We start from the raw sequence: 21186 nt of genomic DNA, 5'->3' as shown, positions 1-21186 counted from the left end.
TTTCCTGTGTTTCATTTTCCCACATCCTTGGCTATTGTTGGCGTTATCTCTCGCATCAAGATAAAAACAAGAAGGCGACTGTTTCATTTCTAAAAACACATGGTTTTTGGTAAATACCGGAAATATAGCTATCTATTTTTGAGAACGGTGCACCTGCTTCTCCGTCATATATTTTAAAAAACTGCTGCACGGAAAAAAAACCCAAACCACACATTGATTGAGTCAACTGGACCACCTTCATGCGCCACCACACCTAATCCAACCACTGCAATGGTTGCTCATCTTCCTCCACCAATAAATACTGTAACCACACACCTTATGTTCTAACCTATCCTGCAAAAAAAATGAAATACATCAAAACACATCAAAAGAAAGGTTCCTTTAGGAACCACCTTTCACAGTTAAAAAATAGAACTAAAAAATAAAATCTGATAGACTCCATCTACTTTAAATTTCTTAGTAAAGTACATAGAATCAATAAGATTTTCCAACATTTCCATTAGCATTTTGTGTTATGCTAATGGAAATAATGTGGCGTTCATCCCCCGTTCCAGGAGCTGGAACGGGGGATAACGGCCTGGCAGCCCAGGTTATTGGCCCAAGCGAAGCAAGGGCAGATAATGAGGGTTCCGGACCGTTATCTCCCATTCCAGCCCCTACAATGGGGGGTGAAAGCCATCAGCACCCCGTGTGCCTGTGGCGTCCCGATGTAGGAAGGAAAATCCTTTTCCAAGTGGCAACCACGGAAAGGGAAGGGAAGGCGGGGCTCCGTACAGAGACCCTCTTCCCTTTCCATGGCAGCCTGCAGAAGTTAAAGAGATCATGGTCATGGCCAGTAGCCAGATTGTCCGGGTCATGACCTTTTACGATGACCCAGACAATCTGGCCACTGCCCATGACCACAGGCTATACCTCAGTCACCAATGGTATATCACTATTGTTTGTACCTACATTATGACACTAAGTGTCAAAATGTATGTACATACAATAGTCATATAACTTAGCCGCCACTTCACAAAATCCATTCAGACTTTACACAAACATTCAAGGTTGGATCTATAATCTTTCTGAAACTTTTGTCCACATTTGTCAAACGGCAACAATGTTATAAGCCATCTAAAAATGTTCAGACCCCACATCTAATTTAACCCCCCTTGACAAAATCCCACCAAACTTTACAAATACATCTATATCTAGATCTAAAATCTTTTTGCAAACTTTTGTGTGGATTCGTCAAATGGCACCATATGTATACGCATTTACAATATTTTGGGACCCCTCTAATTTTGCCCCCTCTTAACAGAATCCCACCAGACTTTCCAACGACATTTTTATCTAGATTTGAAATCATTATGCAAACCTTTGTGCAGATTTGTCAAATGGCACCACATTTATAAGCCTTTTCAATATTTTGGGAGCCCCCCCTCTAATTTTGATCCCACTCGACAAAACAGCTCCACACTTTCCAAAGTCATTCAGAATCAGGTCTAGAATCAAATTCAAAAATGTCATGCAGTTTCATTGAGCAGCGCCAAAGTTGTAAGCCATCCAGAAATTGCTTCGCACCAACCCAGTAATGCATAGATGCCCCCGAACATCTGACTTCGGGGATGAAAAACACCAGTTTTTTGGCTTTTTACGGCCATATCAAATCCCATCCTCATCATCCCCCACCTCCCCAGAGATTGGTTGATGAGTTTGGCAAGTGCAATGTTGTGTTTTTCAATAGGTTTTCACTGCGATGTCCGTGGATGCCGGCAGATGTCCGCAAATCCAATATTTTGGGTGTTTCCAAAAATCGGACACATTTTACACTTTTCACCATCCAATCAGCGGGTGCACCTGATGTCCGCAGACCTGGTCGCCTTCTGAACCAGTCAGAGGACCGTCCGCAGACCGAACAGGGAAGTGAGTCCACGGACCGAACCCAGATATCACTATTTTTGTTTACCTACCTTTGGGCTGTATAAAAAACAACTACTGGATGGATTGACACCAAATGTACAAAAGCATGCTTTTCGGGACCAAGCCGCCACTCCGGCCACAAATTTGGTGAAAATCTATCCAGCGGTTTGGGCTTTAGACGTGAGCAAATTTATTTTTTTGCCATTGCGTCTATGGAAAGAAAAGTGTGGGACCCCCCTACAACTTTTCCCCTCCTTGATGAAACCTTACCTAACTTGTAAAAAAGATTCAGAGGGGGCCATATAATTTTTTTGGTAAGGATTTGTCCAGGGTGAGCAAAGTTATAAGCCACCCAAAAAGTGTTCTTCCTATGAGTTGAACAACTCAACCATAACTACAGGGCCGCTACCGCAGGCCCTGTAATGAGCTAGAGAAAGAGAGAGAAATGTGCATAGAAACACTTGTGTACAGGCATGTTATAAATGCCATATCATATAATATTAGAGAGAGAAAGAGAGGGGGAGAGATTTGGTGTTTGCTAAATACCAGTTCATTGGTTGACTAAGAAGCTGCAGAGGTTTCTTTAGACGAAAGTCCTACACATGAGTAAGCAACACTTTGTACCTGGTAGGTTTAGTAAGGGTAAAAATATGTAGTATCTGAAAATACCACAGTTTACTCCACCAAACAACTAGTTTCAATTCTAAAACTTTTCAATTCTGCCTGCTTTTGCGTGGTGGTACTCACTGTCACACAAAAGCCTCACCACATGCAGCAATACAGCATCTGGCAATATGGCATCTCCACGTGGTGTTCCGTGGGACTCCAAAATGGGGAATAACTGAAGAGGATGAATGACACAGAATCATGGGAACCCTTCAGGTTACTGCGTGCTATAAGCATGCGCTGACGGTAATTAGGTTTGCCAGAAGAAATACTTTACTTCATTCTCAATTTGTAAATAGCCAATTCCTGAACTTAATGGGATCTATAGCTTATCCCAAATATCATTTGTCGAAGACCACCGTAGGTATTGTGCTTTATGTAGGCAGAGAAGGTATCAGTTGAAAGTGGATATTTGCCAAATACGGAGATGAAACCACACGTTAGTCCGCCATGTGTGATGCAGGTTCTGTTTTTTATTTTTAAATGGACCAACATACCTATTTCAAAGGTGGTGCAGCATGGTTGCTCTCTGGACCAATTCTGGAAGCAGTTCTTGTTTTCTCAGCATTCGATGTTCCTATTCAGTCACTGAGAGATCATCTGAAGGGCAGGAGCTTTGCAGATCATGGCGAGCTGTGGAGTGCATGAAGCCATGCTAGCAGATGGTGCTGGCACTGTTTTAAGTATTTTGTTCTTTCAGCAGCAGGAAGGTCTTGGGATTAATCTGGTCACCAGATGGCACTTGTATGCATTCACCTACAACCACTGCACACATGATTAAAAAAGCAATGGGGGAACATTACTGATTCAGGTCTGAGCTCAAATCATGCAAGTGGACATTTACTTAATTTGTTCTATCTATCTATCTATCTATCTATCTATCTATCTATCTATCTATCTATCTATCTATCTATCTATCTATCTATCTATCTATCTATCTATCTATCTATCTATCTATCTATCTATCTATCCTATCTATCTGCCTATCTATCTATCTATCTATCTATCTATCTATCTATCTATCTATCTATCTATCTATCTATCTATCTATCTATCTATCTATCTATCTATCTATCTATCTATTCAATTTTTATATAGCACCTTAAACCCTTGGGCCTCTAAGTGCTCACTGGATAAAAACATAAAACAGAAAGACAAACAGAGTCGGTAAGATTGGCTCTAAGTCAAAGAGGTGTATCTTCAATTGTTTTTTAAATTGAGCAGTAGACTCTATGGGCCTCATCACGAGTTGGGCGGTAACGCCGGCGCTATTAGCCCTACCGCCAAACCCCCCGGCACTATTAGCGCCGGATCACGGGTTTGGTGGAGGGGTTATTTCCCATTCCCCATTGGGCCCATTCGGGAATTCCTCATTCCCCATTGGGCACAATGGGGAAAATTCACGCTATTACCACCGGTGGATTTCCCGCCGGCGGTAATAGCGCCGAAAATCGGCAATTTTGCTGCGGATTTCCCTCCAGCTCAGAGCTGGGGGGAAATCCGCCAAAGCCATGATCTGGTGGACCCTTAAATGCGGCAGTAATAGCGCTACCGCCACATTTAAGGGTTACCGCCAGACCAGGCATTGAAGATTATATTGGCCAGTTTTTTCAGTAAGACACAGGGGTTGTTGTAAAAGTGCGTTTTTATTTGATCAGAGAGTCCAACGCAGAGATATTTTATAATTCTTGCTGAAAGGTAGCAGGGGGCTTTCTGTTAAACAATTATGAGTAGTCAGAATTGTGATGCTGGAAATGCATTGGAGGGACAGGGCCTCCAAGTTCTTGTGCTGTACTCCCTTATCATGTGTGTTCTGCGTTGTATTCTGCATAGGAGTCCATGTGGGACTCCTGGCAGTGCAGCTCTTCCTCTTTTTGGTTGTGGTGAACAGAGACCCTTGGGATACCCTTATGGCACCAATGGGTGGGGGTACAACCCTGTGCCCTAGTGTATGTTTTTTGGCATCTATGTGTGGCCCACAGAGCAGGGTATGGGCTGGTGGCAGCTCCATGATGAATTCGACAGTTGCTCTGAGTATCCTCCATTTTGGGATACCCAGGCCCTGCCATTGGAATCAGTTGATGATCGGAGACAAGATGGCCTCTTTGGCCTTGTGCTTTCTATTGCCTGTTACCTTGTTTTCCTAAAGTCCTGGGAAGCCCTGACTCTGTCCCTTCCCCTGACTGGCTGTTGGGTGGAAGTTCCATACATGGTATTGTGGGGAAGTCCAGGCCAGACTGGCTGGAGCCTTCCCAGTGACTGTATGTTGTGGGTACACCCTTGGGATGGGACCTGGGTGAATGAAGTGTGTGACCAATACACATTTCATGTTATGGGTGTTTGGTTTCTGGTGTGTGACACAAACAATGAGACATCCCTGCCCAAAACTGGTATGAATGTAGTGTGGTGTGCCAAAAGGCTGGGTGCTTGCCCCAATCCACATTCCTTGTTCTGAGTGTCTGGATGGAAGAGAATGGACTGAATGCACTGTGAGCCTGATTGGCTGCCTGCCTGCCTGGATGCCCTTCTGAATGATTGGCTGCCTGAGCTTTGCTCAGCAGGGTGAATGAGAAACAGAACAGTATATCTGGGGATCTCTCATTGACCAGAATTGTTCAGGAGCAGGAAGTCTGATCCGAAAGACTGTCGACTGGAGACGGGCCGCAGAGGAATCCTGAAGTGAAGCACCCGGACATCGAAGTCCATCATCATCGACCAGGGTTCGGAGGACCGCCGTAACCGCTGGAAGCCCGTTGAGTCGTGTTGCCCAGAAGCAGGGACATCTTGACGCCATGCTGGTGACAACCGGAGCCGCAACACTCCACCTTTACCTAAGACACTTTGAAATCAAGGACTCCCTTGCCATCATCATTGACCGCTTTGTCCCGCAGGAGAAAGTCGAGATCGTCAAAGAACCAAGGAGAATCCGCTGGTGGGTTTCCCGCCATCCGAAGTCCACAAAGCCCAACGAAGATCCAAAAGCCAGTCGTGGTCGAGTCCTGACAGTCGATGCCAACGTCGACACCCAACGCCCGCTGCCAGGCCTACGTTCTTCATCGATCTGCTTTGCGGCAGCAAACTCTTGTCATTGTGGTGCACCGCACACATCATCTTCACAGGACGTCCACAACCGATCATCAACAAGCACCTCAAAGGTCGATGCTGCTCTCTCGACAACAGTGTTCACCTTTTCTTCAAAGAATCTCAACGACCCGTGGCTCCTGCTTTAAAGGCAGTCCACTCAAGATGGATCCGTCGATGAATCGTCGAAGGAAATCTGCTAAACTCAGGTACATTGGGGAGTAGAACATTTTAGCAGGAAACAAGACTATCTTAAACATATATGGACTACACTTTATTTACAGGTTACCTAGGTGGGGAATCCTCACACAGAACTGCTTCATGGCAGTAGGACAAAGTATTCTGCAATTGTTTAGCCTAACTTGTCTTCCTTCCTATGTCTGATGTTGACACACATTCCTGTTTGATTTGTATGTCATTTGAACTGTCAGCAGTTGGTGCATTTTAAAGAAGTCAAGAGTGAACTGTGGTACCACATAGACATCATACATATTTACCATATTAGAATTGCCAGAGTACAAAGTGTGTTATAGATTGTGTATAGATATTGAACCTTATTTATATAAAGAAATGTGTTATCACATAACATAGTGGGCCTCATCACGACTTGGGCGGTAACGCCGGCAGTATTACCGCCGGTGGTATTAGCCCTACCACCGAACTCCCCGGCGCTAATAGCGCCGGATCACGAGTTCGGCGGTAAAATAAATCCCCATTCCCCCTTGAGCCCATTCGGGAATGCCCCATTCCCCATTGGGCTCAATGGGGAAAATTTGCGCTCTTACCTTCCCGCCGGCGGTAATAGCGCACATTTTCAGCAGATTTCCTCCCACCTCAGAGCTTGGGCGAAATCCTCCGAAGTCCTGATTTGGCGGAACCTTAAATCCGGCGGTAATAGCGCTACCGCCGGATTTAAGGGTTACTGCCAAAGTCGTGATGAGGCCCAGTGTGTGGACATTCCTTTGTGGGGGCTTGGGGACTACACTGTACTTAAGAACCAGCCTGCATCACCTCCTGAGAAGCTAGGCCTTGATTGCTCGTCCATTGCTACCACATTAGAGAATCTTGGCTGGGGTGCTCTGTGCTTCTATTCTGCCATATAGAGGGCAGGAGTACAGATAATCCCTCTCCAGTCTTTAGAATAATGCCTTTGAATGTAACTTCCTGGCTTTCAGCAAATGAGCGATTTACGAGTGTAGTGACCGATGGCAGGAGGGAGCTCTGGAAGTCTTGAAAGAGAGAAGCAGGGAAACTATCGCCTTTACAGGATTTGGGTTTCAGTTTAGTGATGACATCTTGAACCTTGCTTTCAGTCACCTCTCGAAAGGAAAAAGGGGGTATGCAGTGGTCCAGACAGGCAAGAGGGGTTTCAATTACAAAAGGTTTCAATCGTTTATTTTACTCCGAAATAATTTGTAGGTGAGTTTCAGTTTTCTGCGAAAAGCCATCGTGAATAAGCTGGCACCAGGCATTGTCTGCAACGGGCAGGGGGTCAATTGGAATTCCCTTTGACTCAAAGAGAACTCTAAACAGTTCTCTTGGTTTTGATTTTGCTGATTCCATCTATCCTCTTTAGCCTTCAGAAAAAGTGTCCTATATACTTTCATACATATTCAGTAGGAAGCAAGTGAGGTGTCCGAAGGTGATTTACGCCATAGGCGTTCTGCTTTCCTCTTTTTGGCTCTGGCTGTCAGAATGTCCGTGGATAGCCATAGCTTGTTCATACTGTGTGGTCTGTCTGGCATTTTTAGATCGTACTTAAAATCGTTAGAAACCAGGGACCGGATTACAAAATGTGCAGCGCAATTGCATTTTGCACATATGCAAACGGCATTTGTGCATATGCAAAATGCATTTTGCTCTGCAATTTTTGCCACCAATCCATTGGTAGGTCTATACAGCTATGTTGAAAAACCTTTTGGTATTTATTTGTAGGCATATGTGAGATAGACAAAATACAATGTCACCAATTTTTGTTTGTGCCATAAATTCCCTTTACAGTCGATTAAAGTTGTGGACATTGCACTGCATGGTGGGTCACTGTGCAAGGACATGGCCAAAGACTCTGTCCTGGTACCCTGCCCAGAGGGCATACTTCAGGCCACACCCATGGAATTCTGCATACAGGGTCCCTGAGCCCTGAGCACAGTGCTTCAAGGCGCAGCTAGTGAGTTCACTGCATGCACTGCGAATGGGTGCCTGACTGGTTTAAGTATTTGATTTTAAAAACGAAAATGTATTACAAAAATGTTTTTGTGTATGAAGTTATAGATCTCTGGTTTGGTTATATAATATAAAAAAGTGTGCTAATTCTCAGAAAAAGATTGGTTAATGGCACCTTACCATTACAATTCAAAACCTGAAAAACACTAAAAATCTTTAGTTATGTTAATCAAGGCTTCCGTACCTTACCTCCGCTGTACACTACTGATGACACACATGATATCATAGATGTCATCACAAATAGTACTGATGGCATCACAAATGGCATAACCTCTGATTAACATTAGTATCTTGAGGGATGGAGACTGCGGGGGTATTTTATATAGGCAAAGTGAACAGTGAGTACAGGTCATGACCATGACCAGGGTTACGAAGAAGCTGGTCTTGGCTGTGTTTAAAGAATGTATTTAATAATGTGCCGATATTAACCGACGCGGTGGCCCGACCCTGTCGGTAATGGCCCGACCCTGTTGGTAATGGCCCGCCGCCCAAGTTAAGGGCTTGAGCGAAGCGAGCCTGCTGCAGAGTTTAATATCGCCACTAGCACCCTTCTAGTTTCCCTACACGGGTGCTAATGGTGTTTTAAAAAAAAAAAAGAAAGGAAAAAAAGTACCTTTATGTTGCAGATCGGCTACGGCAGTGCTGTCAGGGAAGTCCATTTTCCATGTTGATGACTGTGGCATCATCAACATGGACAACGGACTTGCCGAAAAGCAGTACTGCTGGAGCCCAGACGCACCACATAGGTAAATTTCATTTTTCTTTTCCATTTGGAAAAAAGGACACCATTAGCACCCGTGTAGGGAAACTACACAGGTGCTAAATGGTAAGGGGGAGCGGGGAAGGCAAGCACCTGTCACCAGTGAGAAAGCTCAGAACGCTGGCTTTCTTTAGTGAATACAGCCCGCATTCTGAGCATTGTTATTGGTGGATGGCGCTTCTCAGGGTGCTAATGGCCGTTATTAACTTTGTACTTTTCCCCAGAAATTTAAATTCACACGAACCTGGTCATTTTAAATGAGTCGGCCATGGCTCGGAGAAGACCCTGGTATGTAACACTTATATGCCCACCACTAATTCAGTGTCATTTCAATTATTTTTCCAAAAGGGTGTAAAATAGGTACAGGAATCTGAGTGGTGCAAGCTTAATGTGCATTTTCATGCCCCTTTTGAAAAGACATTGCCTATACCACACACCATGTACATGTCAGGAAGACGCCAGTAGCACGAATCCCTATTGATTCCACCAGGCAGAAAACTGGTGAAATATCATGCAGAATCCTTAGGGATTCCTGCATCTCTGCCTGCATTACAATTTGATGCAGGCAGATTTAAAGGCATTTTTGCAGCACAGAGCTGGTGGAGGAGGCATGAGCAGACGGTGCTCTGTCCCTCCAGCTCCATAAAAGCATCACAGTAGTATGATATGATATGGCCTTTATAACGCACCCAAAGACAAGTGTTTAAAGGCGCGACGCGGCAGGGGAGGGGGAACAGAGGGAAGACATAGACAGCGATCCTACTAGGCCGAGTGTCAGTCAGATTGCACAAGTCAGGGGAAGGGAAAAGGGGAAATGTGCAGAGTGGGAGGGGGGTAGGGGACAGTGTAGTACACAGGGTAATAGAATAATAAAATGATAAGCGATATAGGGCCAGCTGGTGGCAAGTGCTAGGTTAAGTGCAGACATCAGGTGTCACATGCTGGTGGGGGACTGAAGGGATAAGAAAACAGTCCCCAAGTGCGGGGGTTGCCAGGGAGGCAGTGCCGGTGTGTAACTGGCGGGTGAGGGCACCTGGTCCAACATCAGAGGGTGGCCAGGTAACCAGTACAGTTTCAGCCAGGAATTCAGCAGGGGAGAGAAGGAGAGAAAGCAGAAGCAAAGAGGAATTCTTTGAGGTGCTTCCTAAACCGGAGATGGTTCTCCTCAAGTTTCAGGGAGGCAGGGAGGCTGTTTCAGAGGGAAGCACCAGCCAAGGAAAGAAATCCACCACCAACTCATTGCTTGGAGAAGCAACTGACTCTGAGGGAGTTGGAGGCTGATGAGCGAAGAGCTCGAGAAGAAAGATATTTAGGAAGAGTGAAGGTATTGAGGCCCTAGACCCCAGAAGGCCTTATGGACAATGGGGAGGGTTTTGAACTTAATCCTCGCAGCCAGTGGGAGCCAGTGCCGAGATTTCAGTCCTGGAGAGATACAATCCCTGGGCTTGAGGCCAAGGACAAGTCTCGCAGTCCTGTTCTGGATGAGTTGCAGAGGGCGGAGATTAGAAGCACGCAGATTTAGAAAGAGGCTGTTGCAATAGTCCAGCCTAGAGAGAACCAGAGCTCTGGAGACAGTAAGCTTCTTGGGTAAGGAGAGGAAAGGAAGAATACTTCTGAGGAGGTGCAGCTGATAGTGTGACTTCTTCGAGATGTCAGAGAAGTGAGGAGAGAAGGAGAGTGTGGAGTCGAAGATGACCCTGAGGTTTTTAGCCTCGCAGGTAGGAGCAGGAAGAGGGCCAAGAGAGGCCGGCCAGAGAGTGGCAGGAAAGGAGGGAGCGGGTGTGCCGATGAGGAGAATCTCAGTCTTACTGGCATTAAGGCAGAGATCATTGGCGGCACACCACTCCTGCATAGCAGACAGACAGTCAGAGATGGGAGACGGAGAGGAGGTGGTCGAAGGTAGCCGAAAATGAGCTGAGTATCATCCGCATGGCACTGAATGTTGGGGCAGAGAGCGGCAATGCGGTGGGCAAAAAGAGCCAGGTATTGGTTGAACATCCAGGGAGAGAGGTTAGACCCCTGGGGGACACCACAGGTTAAGAAAGAGACAGAGGATGGGAAGTACCCAAGTTGGACCTGAGAGGGTCGATCGGAGAGGAAAGAAGTCAGCCATGCCAGGGCCTGACCGGTGATACCCAGGTTATCACGGAGACGGTTGAGTAGGATGGTATGGTTGACCGTGTCGAAAGCAGAAGAGAGATCAAGCAAGATGAGGACACAGGGGGTGTTGGAATCAAGGTTTGAGAGCAGGTCTTCACGGATGTTCAGGAGAGCAGTGCTTCTGGCAGCTCTGAAGCCAGACTGATGGTCGTGAAGGCAACCACCAGATTCAGTGTGAAGAGTAAGCTGGGAGATGGCCAGCTTTTCCAGGACTTTGCCCAGGAAGGGAGTGATGGAGAATGGGCGATAGTTAGCCGAGCAGGACGGGTCAGCAGAGGGTTTCTTAAGAAGAGGGTACACAAGGGAGTGCTTCAGAGTTTACTGGTGGATTGCGTGTCTCTGCTAGTCAATTACAATCCTTACGCACCTCAACCCACAGCAAAATGACCATGTAATTGACAGAACCTACTGCACCAAGGGTGTGTGGTCTGGAGGGTTGCCCAGATCAATTGCCAAATATTTAAGACTCATTCTAAACCTTCCAGCCATCACCTCTTCATTTTGCTTTGTCACCCCGAGAGGCACGGATAGGCCCAGATGTGGGTTCTGTGCCTGGTGGACTTAGAGACTCATACTGCACCTCATTCATGAGGCCGAAACATGTCTGGGGTTGCTTGTGGTGTCGTGCAGAAGGGATGTGACCTAGCAGTTAAGGCTGGTCTGCCCCTTTGGGGGTGGGCCCAAGCCTCATTTGCATATTGCCGCTCTCCTTACTGTAATGGCTTGGCAGGTTAAGAACGATGGTCTGGAGGGTTGCCCAGAGCAATTGCCAGAGGTTTAAGATTAATTTGAAAACTTCCAGCTATCACCTCTTTGTTTTGCTATGGCAGTGCGACACCAGGGAATGTCACAGAGTACAAATCTGGTAGGGACTGTTCACAAGACATGTGAACATTGACCAGGTTAAGCGAAGGAAAGAGGTTAAGGAAACCGCCTAAGTGTTGGTAAAAAAAAAAAAGTCCATGAATAACTCATGTTTAGAGGACACCGGGGAAGCGTGTGCCAGATAGACATGGTCCTTCATGCAGCAGAGGTTGTTGTGTAGGTGGCTGCCCTACGGTTCATTCTGCTCCCCGTTTCCCACCAGCAGAGATTCCCCTCACACTGTGCCTCTTACTGTTCCTCATGTGGATGGGGGATATCTACCAGTCCTCTCTCCGTAGACTAGGGCACCTCCATATACTTGTTGTCTCTCCTGGGTGGCAGCCGAGCTTATGATGTGACTGTGTTAATGTTGTACCGCAGGGGCTTGGAAAGAGGATTCCTGTAGATGCCTTCTTCTGCCCATACAGCTGAGTATTCTGCTGAAGTGCCTGGTTGTTGGATACCGCCCCTCTTGGATCCAGCCCAATGAAAATGTCATTGTTGGGCAAAATTGGTCGCTGCCATGGACAGGCAGATCTGCGCTGTGTCCCATTTCTTTGTCGATATTGCTGGAGGTACTCATGCTGCAGCCATCCCATAATTGCCTGTATTCTTGTACAGAACTTCAAATGTCTGGAGCAGCATCAGCTTTCTAGCTGCTTATAAATACTTCCGATTTCTATAGTGCATCTCCTCCCCAGAGGAATATTTTCTTTTTTACGCACTTCTTTCTGATTTACAGACTCTGACGCCATTTGCTGCCAAGCTGCACTGTTTGCAGAATCCTGGCTTTTTGAAGTCCATAAAGCTTTTCCTTCCGCTCGTGCGTGCAGCTAAGGCTGACGTGGGCGTGTGACCTCTGCACAGTTCATTATTTGAGAGAACACATTTTATATAGGTAATATTCTGCTTCATCTTGTCATTTTAGTTTTCCCTTGGATCAATATGTATCATATTCCTTCCTTTCTAATATTTCTGCCTGTATTCACTTTATTTGGCACACAATTTTGCACCCTTGTTTACTGCTTTTAAAAAGATTTTGTAAAGCACTTTGGGCACTATCAGGGCCTTGGCGGTATCCCGGTGGTAATACTGCCGGGATACCGCCAGCGCAAATAGCGTTACCGTTGCTCGGTCCAGCGCAATTTGCACCAGATCTTGAGTAGCGGTAAGGCGGCAAGTTCCCATTCCCCATTGGGTCCTTTGGACCCAAATGGGGTTGGGTTGCAATTAGCGCAGAAAAACAGGCAGAAAGCAGAATTTTTAACTCCAGCAAAATGCTGGAGGCAGAACTCTAGACTTTTCGCCCGACTCATAATAGAGCCAGCACTTAAATGCAGCGGTAATACCAATACCGCTGCATTTAAGGGCTCAGGCCAAACTCGTGATGAGGCCCAAAGTGCTCTGGAAGCACTATGACATTCAATTATACTGAATCAATGAACACAGAGAGTGCAGCTTATCCAAGTGCTAACTGAGCAAAGAAATAAGTCTAAAGCTAATAATAATTATTATTATGATTGGTTATTTATAACGCGCTTAATACCCAGAGGTTTCTAAGCGTGGCCCCAGGGATCGAACCTGTGTTGCTCCGTGTCATCTTGCTTCCAAGGCAAGCAAATCCAGTAGCAGACTACGATCCTTGGAACCAATATAAATATACACCCAAAGAGAGAAAATCTGAATAGCAAAGGTGAAATTTAAATTCAGGAGTTAAGGCTATATCTGTACAGCTACAGAATCTTACAGCGAGACTGTCCAAACAAGATCGGCGGAGGCCTTGCCATCATTCACAAGGCATCATGGCAATGCACCCTACTGGACGTCGCCACCATTCCTGCCACTTACTGTTCTCCCCAACGGACTCAGTCACTTTTCATCTCATCTACAGACCACCCAAGCTCAACACCTCCTTCATCGAAGACTTCACAGAGTTGGTCACCACCTTGTCTTTCACACATGCCAACAATATCTTCCTCTGCGGCTTCAACATCCCTGGTGACCCAGCAACCAAGTCAGTGAAAGTCATGCTCCACTGCCTACTGAACACACTGAAACTCACACAGCACATGAAAAACCCAAGTCACAGGAAAGGTAATATCATCAACTTCATCATCACTGCACTGCCCACCCTACATCACAGCTCTCCTATTCCGCTCGACTGGTCAGATCATCTGCCAATCCCATTTGTCACACAACACCTCTCAAGCAAACACATTGCAAACCAAGTGAGCAAGTTTAGCCTTCAAATCCTTCATGAACTTCCAAGTGGAGGCTTGCACAGGAGACCTCACCAAACTCCACCTCAAATGGGCTGATGTACGTCTGACGAACCAGGACTGAAATCGCTTCTCAAAGAACGCAACACCGCCCTCAAAAACAACACCAACAGCCATACCCCAGTGAAATGGTGCACCCTCAAGCCTCAACCTTCAGCACCCTGGTACACTTAAGAACTCAACCTCAACATACAAACTATTAGAAAACAAGAAATGAATTGGCAAACAATTCTGTAGCGCATCTGACCTCACCCTGCTCAAGGAATTCTGTGCTACACGGAGGCGATTGATCAACACTGCCAAGGCCAGCAACTACCAAAACACCATAGCCAAGGCCAACAATGAAAGCAGAGCCCTCTTCAAAGCCATCATGCACAGCATCAACCCTCTGCCCGAACTACCTGTAGCAAACTTTACCGAAAAATCCAGCCCCATCAACTCTTTCTACGTCAACAAGATCAACAAGATCCCCAAACATGGACACCAACGCCCCAACTGACAGCACACTGCTCATCCCAAACCTCACAAAACCACAATAACCTGGACAACTTTCAAGACTAACTATGGAAGACCTGAGGGGGGCGTGGCTTGGGCAGCCATGCGGTAGGGAGCCCTGCTCGGGAGCTCCTCACAGATCCTGAAGGGCATCCGTGAATACTGGCAGAATTCATGGCGGAATATTGCTGAATTTATAAATACAGGCTTCAGAACGTCCACAGACCATCTGGGGAACCTGCCGCTGATAAACAGAAGGGATTTTCCAGGAAAAAAACAAGGGAGAAGATCCAGCCCGTGCATTCAAAATGGCAGACGCAAGCTACGAGGCCAGCTGAGTGGGGCCGGCGCACTTCACAACCAGAGCGGGACGTTGGGAAGATGAGAGGCAGAGCGGAGCACTGACAGCGGTACCCCGGCGGCTGGCATATATTGCACACGCTGGGCACCGCAGAGACTGCACTACCCCCAGGCGACAGTGGGCAGGAGATGGGCAGGCAGAGCCTGGACGTTCCAGCAGGAGCGGCCGAACTGGAGCATCACCGGAGCTGCCTAGACGCCGGAGGCAGGAGAAAGGAGACGACCCGGGTGTGCCCCCGTGCGCTTTGGTGCTGATGTGGAGGGCTCTGCCGGTCTGGCCCGACTGACGGCATTCTGAGCAGGGCGGCAGAGGACAGACTGCGGGAGGAGAGTGGAGGATGCTGAGCGCAGCGCTCGCTCATCTTGTGTCCAGGTTGGAGGCCCACACTACCCTGGCCCCCGGTGAGGGACAGCACACTGGAAGAGGCGCCAACGTGAGGCATCGCTCTGGGGCTAAAGCACACCAGCAACGGAGAAGAGAAGCAGAGGGCGTTACAGAGACCCAGGCCCTGCGCAAGACAAGCCCGGCCCTGTAGGTGCGGCGGGCAAGGTGGCAGAAGATACGGTTAATGCCGCAGGGACATGCGAGGAAAGGCCAACACAGCGGTCAGCGCCGGACGAGCTGCAGGAGCCCAGCTCGGCACCAGGCACCTATAACCCCTCAGGCCCTTTCATCAACACATAAGGCTAACAGAAACATTGAGTACCCAAGGAGAACATTGGCCAAACATACATTAAGCAGTAACACAGGAGGGCATATCCTAGGGGCCCACAAGCAGCCTAAGTACGGCAGCATAAACGGAGAGGCATAACATATCATGAACATTTGCATACGCACATGAGTCTGCCACCTGGGAAGGACCTTCCAGCAGCAAATGAGAACAGTAGGGCAACCACCATATAAATCGAGCCCGTGGTGGACAGGCGCCCGGAGGGCCAACAAGAACCATTTTGAGGATAAATACCAGTGCACGCAGGAGAACACAATTCACTTGCTGCATGTGGTGGGAAACAGACAGCTAGGCGGCCACAAGGTAGTCCCTGGGCAAGGGCTAAGCGAGGGTAACGTCAGTTCGGTGGAGACAAGCACAGGCAGCCTATGTGGGAGACCACAATCCACCCACTGAGAGGCACAGCGGGGTCGGACCAAGTGGTCGAGGGCCAGAGACTTACTAATCACCCAGGCTGAGCGAGGATCAGCATAGCACCCCGGGCACGGGCAGCACAGTATATACATATAAGATTGGCAGAGTCAAATAGATGTGGGCGGACACAACCCACCCGCTGTAGAATACGAGCAAACAGGGAGCCCCTGAATAAAGCACAGAGCCAATGATGGAGGAACAAGGTTAGGCTGAGGATGGAACCCCGCCACAGAGACCAAAGAGAGAGCGGACGTCATGGAAAGCAGCTCAGGGCTAATTGAGGCCGGAGAGACTGCCAGACGGAGGGTCATACAACCCCCAGGATATAGGAATGCCAGGCAAGGCGAAGGGAAGCAGGGGCAAGCAAATCAGCATCAAATCTTTTGCTAGAAAGCGGATAAGGGCAAACCCGCATTGGTGGAGGTGAATATGGCCTCGTCCAGTGCAGCACAGCAGGAAGAAGCAGACAGCCCGATACTAGAAGCTATAATGGCCCTGAAGGTATCCATGGAGAACAAGCTGGACACAACCATAGCAGCCCTGAAGACGTCCCTGGAAAACAAAATGGACACAGTGATGGTAGACGTGAGCCGCAAGACATGCGGATCCTGGCAGACTGCGTGGGTATGACGGAACAGGTGCAGCAAAACACCACTGATGTTGCCACCACCCAGACTCAAATGTCGGACGTGCTCCAGAGGGTCAGGATCTTGGAACAGAGGGTGGAGGATGCAGAAAGAAGGGCCTGAATGAACAACATTTGGATTGTTGGTCTACTGGAGGGAGAGGAGGGCCGGGGCCCTACGAATTATGTGGAGAAACTCCTGCTCCAGGAGATTGGTGCAGGGGCATTATCCCAAGGCTTCGTGGTGGAGAGAGCCCACAATGCCATAACTAGGAGGCCCCAGCTGGGTGCCCCCCCCCACCCGGGATCAATGATCATAAAAATCATGAACTTTAAGGATCGAGAGAAAATATTGACTTTCTCCAGAGAAGGGGGGTTGATAATTAGGAACTCCTCCATAATAACGATCTACCCGGACTACACAATCCTGGTTCAGAGACAACAGGCCTGCTACTGCCCCACCAAGGAGCACAACAGAGCAGAGGGAATATGGTACATGCTGTCATACCCATCGAAACTTAAGGTGATACGAGGGGGCAGATCACACTTCTTCGACACGACAGAGGAAGCCCAAGCATGGATGGATCAACAGGGCATCCCGCAGGGGGGACCCAGAAATGCTAATAATGATGCAGGCCCACCCAGGCAACAACGAGAATGAGACTGATATGGGAAGACGGACCCGACGCCATGGGTGCCACACAAGACAGATGGAATATTAATAAACCAGCAACAAGAGACAGTATCACCGCAGATGGCAACAAGACACACAACCCCAAGACCTTTGTTAGTTAGGATGCCAGTTTTGAGGCACCACGCTACTGCGGGCCGGACCCACCTCAGTGGGCGAAGCAACCGAGGCAGCCGAGCATGAGTGGGGGATGGAGGTTGGGCGTTTGTTTAATAGTTAAGGTTAGTGAGTGGTTAGTTAGTGTTACGCTCACCTGATATCCACGGGGACGCCTGTATGCCCTGGTTGCCGGATTCCCCCCAGATGTACTCAATTCGGGATGATGTCTTCTATGGCAGGTGGGCCTGAAAACACAGGAGGACAGGGCTTAGGCTCAGATTTCATTTCCTCCCACCAGCCCCTTGGACTCGACCTGAAGGCCCCCCTCCTCACCTTGTTATGATGTCTGGCGTGCTCTCCGTCCTGCTTTTTGCGCAGCGGCGCATATTTTCTGCGGGTTGAAGCGACCGAGTTAACTTCACTGATGCCAACCCATTCAAGTGTCTTTAAAGAGGTAAGTTCGATTATCGTAGTCTTTGATGGACTTTGCTTTCTTTCGGGCTATTAATGTCTTTCCCTGATTGTTTCCCCCTTAGGTATGCAGAGGTTCGCTGGGTGCGCTGCTTGGTTCGGCTCCTGCCAGGATTTATGGACACGGAGCGTATGAAGAAAGGTAGGTTCAGCGCGAAGTGTGGCACGCTAATGTCTTTTTGGGCTAACCTGTATTCTTTATTCCTTTTGAGGTTACGATGGTCTTTCTGAGCGTGCAGTGATTTCCGGAGCGGAACCCAGCCAAGATAGGCCCAGCCAAGTGAGGAGATTTTGGTTGCTGCTGTGATTCCGTGAGTAACCTGTTTAACGTTGTCCCTTTTTCTCTCCTCCCCAGGTGCTTCGTTCCGTTGTGAGCGCGATGTCCTGAAGATGCTGCCAACGGGATGGAAGACCGCAAGCAGCTGGGATCGAAGGATGGAAGACTGCAGGTAAGCTGGAAATGCTAATGATGTTCTTTTGTCTCCTCTGCAGGTCCGCGATTCCAGGAACGCCGGGTGCTGGTCTCTGAACACGGTGAGCGTTACGCTGCTGGCTGCAGAATAACGCGAAGCATATTCTTTAGCATGGGCGTGGTTTATATAGCCTACCCTGTAAAGTAGTCCAGGTAAGTAGTCCGGGCTACCACACCCTAAAACACTGCACCGCATAGTCTGGTTCTTAAGGACTAGACTGTGTGGGTGCCTCCATGTTGGCTGCAGGCCTCCACATAAAAAGTAGTCCCTTCAAGTCCCATTTCAAATATGAGCCAGGAGAGTCCCTGGTGAAAATGCAAGGCCCTTGGGGCCCGAAATGAACCCCGAGCCCTAACCCTAACTGGCATGTGACCATGCCAGTGGGGTTCTGGGTCACGGGTCGTGACAGCTAGGAAGAGTGAAGGCACGAGTGAAGGAGGATGCACCAAGCAGCTGGGATGTATCGTAAAGGGCAAGCAATTGGACATGGGCTTCAGTGATGGCCACTGGGGATACTCAACGAGGCTGCACACCCGCGAAAAACCCAAACGTGTGAGACAAGGTGTGAAAAGAGAATCAGTAAAACGATGGAAGGAAAATACCCACCAACAGACACAAGCAGACAGGCAGGCCCATGGAAATGAAGGGCCGCGGAATAATACAATCAAATAGGCCGAGATAAAGCAGTCATTGTTACCTGGAACATCAGGGGACTAAACGCCTACGTCAAGAGACTAAGGGTCTACACCTGGCTGAACAGAGCAAAAGCCCGAATAGCTATGTTACAGGAAACACAGTTAACGGCAGAAAAACAAATCAAGATAACTAAGAAATGGGGAGGGCAAATGTACAGCTCAACATACTCGAACTATGCCAGGGGAGTTCTGACGTGGATAGCTCCAGGAGTCCCCATTAAGCTAATAAAACAAGAGAAGGACATGGAAGGCAGAATGGTGATTGTACACGGAATGTTGGAGAACAAAGAGGTGTGCCTGATAAACACATACACCCCCAACCATGATGCGACAGAGTTCTTCAAGGCAATCACACCCCAGCTGGCTGCTTACAGAGGAGCATCATTCATATGGGCAGGAGACTTTAACTGCACACTAAACCTGCAGGTGGATAGATCTGAGGGTAAACAGAAGAAACCAGCCTCGCCAGCCAGGGCCCTACAGAAGACTCTAGACCAGCTGGAACTGGAAGATGTCTGGAGGAAGGTAAACGCCAACACTAGGGGATACACATATTACAGCGCCCCACACGGCACACACACCCGCATAGATTACTTATTTAGAGGGTGGGAATCCCTTGGGGAATTTACGAGGATACATATTAAAGCACGAACGCTATCCGACCACGCCTGATGGTTGCTACATAGGCATACTGCCGGTCAAGTGGCACAGCGAGTAGAGCGCTCGCTTTGACATCTGTGCAGAGCCTGCTAATGCAGGTTCGAATCCCGGCGGGGCCAAACTCAGCCTTTCATCCTTCCGAGGTCAATAAATGAGCAACACACACCGTGGGTAATAATAAGCAGCGCCCAGATACCTGAGGGTTCGTGGCGCTATATAAATGCCAAATTATTATACACACACAGGGAGCTCCCATACCCACCTGGAGACTGAGAGTGGAAGCATTGACAGATGAGGTCTTTCAAGAGCACATTAGAGAGACAATAGAAGCCTATTTTGACCACAATTTGGGAAGTGTTGACAGCACTGGAATGGCCTGGGAAGCCTCCAAGGTGGTGGTCAGAGGAGTGGCGATAAGGAAGGCAAACGGGCTCAGGGGATCCCTTCTGGCTGATCTCAGAGAAATAGAAAAAGAGATAGAACAAGCAGAAGCACAAGCGGGGCTTATGGGGGGGCAAAGGAGCTTATAGCGTTGCAGCTGCAGTGTAGCAAAATCTGGGGAAGACTGGGCAAATTAGATTATGGGAAGTATATACAAAGGCTACATTCTGAAGGGGATAAGCCTGGTAGGCTCCTAGCATGGCTTACTAAACAAGAGAATAAGCATGAACCGTTCACTACAATCAAGGATGGAAGGGGTGAGGAAGTGAGAAGCCAGGACAGAATTAATGGGGTGTTCTCACGATTCTATGAGAACCTGTATTCGAGGAAACAGGAAACGGATGCGAACGATATAACTGACGCCCTGGAGGAAATTCCCCTTGCACAGGCTATCAGAGTAGCAGGCACTTGATGCGCCCCTTACACTTGATGAGCTGACAGCAGTGATAACCGATCTCCCGACAGGCAAATCCCCGGGTCCAGATGGGTTACCCGGGGAATTCTACAAGAAATATAAAGATGGCCTGGCCCCACAGCTGCTAGAGATGTTTCAGGAGGCATATGAGGAGGGAAGTTACCAAGGAGCCTGTCAGAATCGGTCATAATACCTATATTGAAACTGGAAATGCCTCCTCTCGAGTGCAGTTTATACAGTCCGGTCTCCCTAATTAATCAGGACTCCACAATCCTGACTGCATCTATAGAAAATCGACTAAAGAGGGCCATTTCCACACTAGTGCACCCAGACAAACGGGATATGTACCAGGGAGGAACATAACATGGAATCGGCGCAGACTACACTACGTTATTGAGAGCATGAACCATGAACAGGGCGAGTGCACAGTGGCATCATTGGATGCCATTAAGGCATTCGACTAAGTGAACTGGGACTGGCTTCTAGGGGCTCTCACCCATTTTGAGATAGGAGAGGGGTTTCTTCGCTGGATTAGGCTTCTTTACAGTGATCCCAGGGCAAGGGTAAAAACAGGTAGGCATATCTCGGAGGAATGGGAGATTGGCAGGGGTACGAGGGAGGGATGCCCACTGTCGCTGATGTCATATACACTAGATCAGGAGCCATTTGCCGTTTCCC

The sequence above is a fragment of the Ambystoma mexicanum genome, chromosome 5q (assembly GCF_040938575.1).
Source record: "Ambystoma mexicanum isolate Mex_15411 chromosome 5q, UKY_AmexF1_1, whole genome shotgun sequence".
NCBI classification, from domain to species: Eukaryota; Metazoa; Chordata; class Amphibia; order Caudata; family Ambystomatidae; genus Ambystoma; species Ambystoma mexicanum.
The sequence above is the reverse complement of the archived record's forward strand: the minus strand, read 5'-3'. Positions refer to the sequence as shown.